The sequence below is a fragment of the Odocoileus virginianus genome, chromosome 1 (assembly GCF_023699985.2).
Source record: "Odocoileus virginianus isolate 20LAN1187 ecotype Illinois chromosome 1, Ovbor_1.2, whole genome shotgun sequence".
NCBI lineage: Eukaryota > Metazoa > Chordata > Mammalia > Artiodactyla > Cervidae > Odocoileus > Odocoileus virginianus.
In genome coordinates, this window is record NC_069674.1 from 93,379,107 (window position 1) to 93,386,364 (window position 7,258).

Consider the following 7,258-nt stretch of genomic DNA (forward strand, 5'->3'; position numbering starts at 1 on the left):
TACCTTTCTGGGCTTTGGAGTAAATTATTTAGGAAGGCAGGAAGAATACCAAGTTGTAATTTTTAATGGAATGATCAGGGAACACCTTGCTAAGAAGATTAGACTTGAGGGATGGTTTGAAGTTGGTGAGGGAGTGAGTCCTGTGGGTATTTGGAGAAGAGTATTCCAGGCAGTGGTAGTAACATGTGCAAAGGCCCTGAGGCACAAAGATATCCTGTGAGTTAAAGGCAAGGAGGCCACCATCACTGAAGCAAACGAGCAAAGGAGAGAGTGATAAATCATGTCAGAGAGGTATCAGGAGGCCAGATTCTGTAGGACTTTGTGGAGCAATGCACAGTCTTGGCTCTTCTCTAAGTGAGCTGGAGTGCCCTAGGAGGACTTTGAACAACAGAGCAATGAATTTGACTTTGGTTTTAAAAGGCAACATTCGTTCCTATGTTGAGAACAAACTGTGTGTATGTGAGTGGTGATGATGGGGTGGAGGGAGATGGAAGTTGAAAGCAAGGAAAACAGTCAAAAATACTCTTAGGATGATGAGAAGAAAAATTAGTTATAGAGGTCATGCGAAGTGGTCAGACTCTGGATATATTTTGAAGGGAAAGTTGATGGGATTTGTGACGGGTTAGATATAGAGCTTTGTATGAAAGATATATAGATAACAAATACTTAATTACTGAAATGTAAGCTTAAGGGAGTCAGAGATTTTTTTTTTTTAACATGTAAAATGTGGAGAGTTGGACTATAAAGAAAGCTGAGCACCGAAGAATTAATACTTTTGAACTGTGGTGTTGGAGAAGACTCTTGAGAGTCCCTTGGACTGCAAGGAGATCCAACCAGTCCATCCTAAAGGAGATCAGTCCTGTGTGTTCATTGGAAGGACTGATGTTGAAGCTGAAACTCCAATACTTTGGCCACCTGATTTGGAGAGCTGACTCATTTGAAAAGATCCTGATGCTGGGAAGGATTGAAGGCGGGAGGAGAAGGGGTCGACAAAGGATGAGATGGTTGGATGGCATCACTGACTCAATGGACACGAGTCTGAGTAAACTCCGGGAGTTGGTGATGGACAGGGAGGCCTGGTGTGCTGCAGTCCATGGGGTCGCAGAGTCGGACTGAACTGAACTGAACTGAACTAAAAAGGTCTTAGTTTATTCTCTCTTTCATGAAAAATCTGCACAGTCACCACAGATACAGTCATTGTAGAATCTTTACTCCTTCTGTTGTTCAATCTCCAGCTCACTTTTTGCCAGCACCAACACTGGCCTTTGCAGTCCCCCTGACTTTCTCCATTCTGTTCATGCATTTCTTTTGCTGTTTTCTTGAGGTCTTTTTCTTCTCACACAGGCATGTCTTGCAAGCCTGTGTTTGGGCTCATTCTTCTTTGCATAATCCAAGGAATGGTAAATCATGCCAAAGCCAGTTGTCTTGCCACCATCAAAATGGGTTCTGAGTCCAAATACAAAGATGACATCTGGTGTGGTCTTGTACATTTTGGCCAGTTTTTCCAAAATTTGTTTTAGGTACTGTTGCCTTCCCAGGTTGAAGGACATCGATGACCATTTGTTTCCACTGAAGCAGTCGGTTGGTCATGAGCTTCCTGGTCTGGATAGTTACTGTGTCTTTCATGATGGCAGCTGATCTTCAAGCAGACAGGGAGGAAAGGAGCAGAGTCAGAGATTTTTGTTTTTGATTAGTTTTTCTTACTGTTATAGCCCCAGCTCCTAGAACTATACTTGGCATGTATCAAATATTCAACAAATAATTGTTGAATGTAAAAAAAAGTAAACAGGAATCCTAGTCTTCATACTTTTTGAGGAATTTGAATCTTTTCCTTTAATGGGGTATGTGGAAATTACCACTAAAAAATATTGGGGAACCTGTATTTAGTCAGCCAATAAAATGTGACATGAGTACAATGAAAAAGACTCAAGAGGGCCAGTGAAATTATACTTTCAAATACTTACGGTTACTAAAAATATCTTCTAGAAACCGAAAAAAGGAAAACTGAAATGTTCTGATTGTGCTCAGTAGTTCACTTCAGGATAGCAGTTCTCACTTACTATGCATATGTGATTTATTGTGCACATGGATGAGTGGCAAGAAATTTACTACCTACAGTGAGGAAGAACCAAAATTTGAGTCAGATTTGCTTGAAATAATAAAATAAGAGCACATATGATGGTCATTTTTATTATAATAGATTGTTCCTTTTTTTGAACCAGAGAAAGCAGCACATTTGCAGCAAGCACGCTGGAAAATGTACATGACCTGCAGTCTGTCTCATTTATCCCACACCCACAGTGTGCTGCTGCTGCTGCCAAGTCACTTCAGTTGTGTCCAACTCTGTGCGACTCTATAGACGGCAGCCCACCAGGCTCCCCCGTCCCTGGGATTCTCCAGGCAAGAACACTGGAGTGGGTTGCCATTTCCTTCTCCAAAGCATGAAAGTGAAAAGTGAAAGTGAAGTCGCTCAGTTGTGTCCCACTCTTCATGACCCCATGGACTGCAGCCTACCAGGCTCCTCCGTCCATGGGATTTTCCACTCAAGAGTACTGGAGTGGGGTGCCATTGCCTTCTCCAACACCCACAGTGTAGATTGGTACAAACTTTCTAGAAGGCTATTGACACTATATACATTGGCAATCTTAAACATCTGTGATAGTTGACACCACGATTCCTACTCCATATCCCCCTTAGGGTTGTTTACATACATGGATTGGCCTATTTCACCAACCTGGCTACACAAAAGGTCACATTTAGTTTAAAAATTTACATAATTCATGTAAATTTGTCAAGCTTCCACAGACTGAAAGTAGCGAAACATCTGGTCACTCACTTTTGAAGTTGTTCCCATATGCATTGTTGAAAGATTTAGTGGGCTTAATTGGCCAAAAGGATTGTCTTTCCCAGGGATTCTTTAGGCAGAAGGGCAACCAAAGAATGTGACTAACCCTCTGGTTTATCTTGCCACTAACATTTTATTCCACCCACATTCCTATTATCCATGTCCTTGGCATTATCATCACTATGATGACTGGCACAGCCCACAAAAGTTCTGTTTGGAGATCTAATTTTCTTAGTCTTATAGCCAGGCACGAGTGACCCACTATTTAGTTACCCACAGATGCAGCTTTTATGATTATAAAATGTTACACATGCTTCTAGATAATATAAAAACTAACCACCAATTAACATTTCAGACCATTTCTTGCTGTTTTTGGGTTCTTGCAGTAATTCTTCTTTTTTTAATGTTTCACTATTGCACTTAATATTGTATGTTTTTTTGCATGTACTTTTGGTTTTTATAAAACATAATTTTAAATAGTCACAATATATAACATTATGTTACCAAGTTTATCTAAGTAATCCCTGATTGTTGGAATTTAAGTTGCTTTTTGGTCACTTTTTCCTTTTTATGTGTTCCTAATGCTGGGATTTCAGTTGAACAGGTTTGGGGATTAAAGAGTTGGACTTCTGAAAGGAACCATTGATGGGCATCAGACTGGAGCAAATAAACTGACATATGAAAGAATTTATTGCATGTATAGATAACTAGCCCCATTATAGCTCTAACTTTAAAACGTGTTCTGACTCAGGCCTGGAAAGGGAGGAATCACACGGTGGTGGCTCCAGTTACACATCAGCTTGTTTCCCCCCCAACCCGGGTTGTATTTGCATGATGCTGAAACAGCCCCATTGAGTAATTATTTTCAACAAAAACATGCCTTTCTTGTTTCAAATCCTGTCATGCTACTAATGGCTACTAGAGGGCAGCAGAAACCAGGAACTGGCAGGAAAAGCAGTAACTTGAATAGACTGAAGAGGCTCTGCCCAGACCTGAGAACCATCTGTTCAGGGTTGAGACAGATTGGGTTCAAAGAGTCCGCATTAAAGGCCTCTTCAGTTACTTGAGAAGAAAACAAAATAAAGAAGTAACAAGAGTGCTCAAAAGTTAGATATTTAGTGTACACTTACCTTAAACGTTTTGGAGGATTGAAACAAACAGATGGAGACCAGCAGGAATCACCAAGGGGAAGCCAAGAGTCGCGGGTGACCAGGTTACTCATTCAAAGGAGAGAGTAGAGTTAAAGCTGTGGAAAGGTTTGAAGGGCAGGGATCAGGGAAGCAAGACATCTGAACGGAACTGGGGATGTCAGAGGGCTATGATGACATGACGTCATCCGAGCAGACCCTCCGCTGAAGAGCCCCCAGGCGAGGGCAGCAACTGAGCAAATGTTAACAACCTTGAGAGGTTTGGAAGCTAGGGAAAGCGATGACATGTTAATAAAACGGTTTCTAACTTACGGTAGTAGAAAGAACACTGGGCAGGAACTGAGATCTGGATTTAAGATCTAGCCATCAACTAGTTATAGGACTGTAAAAAAGTGTCTTATATTTCTTTGGCTTTTGGGTTATCATGGACAAATTGGGGGGTTGGACTGGATGAATTCTATTACTAAGATATTTGAAATTCTAGGGATGAATTGATTGGTCATCAAAGCCATCACCCAGTTACACTGTGTAGGTAGGCTGAGATAACAGTCCAGCATTCATCTTTCTTTAGTCTCTACACACTGTCCTCACGCAGCTAGCCAGACTGTTACAGTCCCACCGATTTTCATTTGTACTTCTGTGAAGATAGAAGCCAGACTACTTGATGTTTCATACTGTGTACTTCTGTAAAAGAAAGAAGGACCAAGGTTTCCCAGGATTTGATGATCGTGTTTCAAATATGCAGTTGTGTGTCTTTGGGAAATCTTAAAAACAAAACAAAATAAACTGCAAAAGAATGGCACATAAACTCACTGTTGCAGTTCAGACTCTGTAGTTGCTGACACTTTGTGTTTGAGTTAGGGCGACTTTAAAGGATCTTTAATATATTTTAGACTTTTCTAATCAGAGCTTATATTTTGAATTCTAAAGTACTAGATAATGATAAGCACATTGTCAAAATGTTCATCATTTCCTTAACTATCACTGTAGGATTACAAACAACATTTTTAGTTTTAAATCTTTTAAATTTATTTGTAATCTTATTTAAAATGGGCATTATTGCTGTTTGAACTTTATATATTTATGGAAGAATTTAGTAAGTAGATAATTCTAAAGAGGCTGGTTTATAGTTGTTAGACTATAAGCATTTTTGAAAACATACTCTTGTGAATAGACATGGAGGAATGTGGACATTTAAAATCTTCAAACAACTTTAAGTCTGCTTTAAATAAAATCTGATCTGCTTTTTCATCTAATTTATGTAAAGAATTCAAAAATATTAAAAATGATGCATGGTTATATTGATTTTTGAAGCAGGTAGATATCATAGACATTGTCTGGTACAAGTGGTTCTTGACCTTTTCACTGCTAAAGGCTCTTTTAATTAATTTTTCTCCAGTGATTCAACATTTTGAAATATTTTGTCTATTTTTCCTGACCAAGAGCACTCCTTAAATGATAATTAGGTTTTTCATTTTAAATTAATCTGAACACATATAACTACTGATCTCTTTAGCATGAGTTCGGCAATGACACCATCCTGAGATAATGAAATTCTACCATGTAAAAAAATTCTAGTATTTAGTGAAGACTTACTGTGAGAAAATACATTAATTCTATTATAGTTTTGAAATTTTGAAAATAGTTCCAGAACTCTGCAGAACTACTTCTTTTCCCTACTTCTCTCAGTTTACAGATATGTAACTCAGTCAGTTGTTCAGTCATGCTGATACAAGTCCAGTGCTCCATCTACAATACTGAGTGTTCCCTCTTCTTTAGGATTAATCATTACAGTTTATGGTAATGAATGTAGTTAAGTTCATACTGCTCACAAAAAAGTGAATCTAGAAATTTGGATTGATTGATTTTCTTTCTTTCTTTCTTTCTTAGATGACAAAGTGAACAAATCTAAATTTAGGAGGCATCCCAAATAGCAGATTTAAGGAACTAAATTCTAGACATTTCTTGGAATGTAAGTTCCAAGATGTTGTCCCTTACTATTGTTTTTCCTTTTGGAATCCTTCAAGAGTTGAGATATTATTTTGTTTTGACAGCATGTTGATATGACTAATTTCATTACTTAAAATTTATTGCATACTAACTTAGTTGCAAAATGGAAAAATTTTAAATCCTGACCGCATAGAAGCCAAACAATGACACTGTATTTGTGAGTATGTGTCTTTGTGTTTGCTGATTACAGAACCAGCCTTCCTGTCCATAAACATGTAACACATGTATAGTTTTCTAGAAGTAGGAATGAAGACTGAGTACTCCTGACATACCAAAGTATAAGTTACCTATAACTTCTACTCAAGGAACTACCTCAAGCTCTTCCTCTCGCTCTCTCTATATATGGTCAAAGTTATCTCTTGACATTTGCTTCTGTGATGCCTTAGAAGTTCTCTATTAATCTTCTTTTCTTAATGAAAATATGCAAATATGTCATCATGGAGGGTTAAGACAATGGTTTATTATCAGTAAACCAAATCAACCTGAACTATTTTGTTAACTAATAGAGAATAAGGATGAAAAATAGGAAAAATTAAACTTGAAAGTGTGGTAAGATAAAGGACAATGGAATTTAGAATGTTCAAGTGACAGGCAATAAGAGCCAGAGTTGCTATGAATGCACCAGGAGCCTGGAGTTGAAATCAAAGAATAAGTGAATTTTGTCTTATTCTTAATTTTAAGTTAGTAATATACACAAAATTTTGTTTAGAGGAAAATCAAGCTTTTAAGAAAACATATTTGAAAAATGCCGTATATTTGTACCTGTTTCTGACACTAATGTAGCATTGGGACCCTCACTGTCAGACTTTACTTTTAATATGCAGTCATCAATAGATAAAATGAAAACTGTATGTGTATATATTTAAAGATAATATAAAAAATGACTCCAGTCTTATACATTAAAAAAATGCATTATATTTGTGTTTTTACTTGTCTCCAGAGAACACTTAAAGAAGGCATTTCTAGAAACAGGATTAAATATTTTGGCTAAAACACTTAGAACTCTTCAATGGCAACTATTAAAAAAAACACTCAGAACTCCTTGGGGACAGACCATTGTATGGTTTTATAAAGTCTTGTGGCAAATACTTGCATGGTTTATTAATGACAAAATCTGGCCTAGATTCGGATTTCCTGCTTCTCTCGATATGCTCAACCCACAAAGTAGGACCTTCTGCGCAACTGAAAGTAAACCTAACTTAAGACAGTTGTAGTTTCTCTGTTTGATAATAATAGGCACCGCTTTTCATAAAGG

At 37.7% G+C, this 7,258-nt stretch overlaps 1 pseudogene; it reads right to left on the reverse strand.

Annotated features, from left to right (window-relative positions):
- Positions 1-1,196: 1,196 nt before the first annotated feature.
- LOC110122583 (small ribosomal subunit protein eS24 pseudogene) lies at positions 1,197-1,626 on the reverse strand (annotated as a pseudogene).
- Between the last annotated feature and the right edge of the window lie 5,632 nt (positions 1,627-7,258).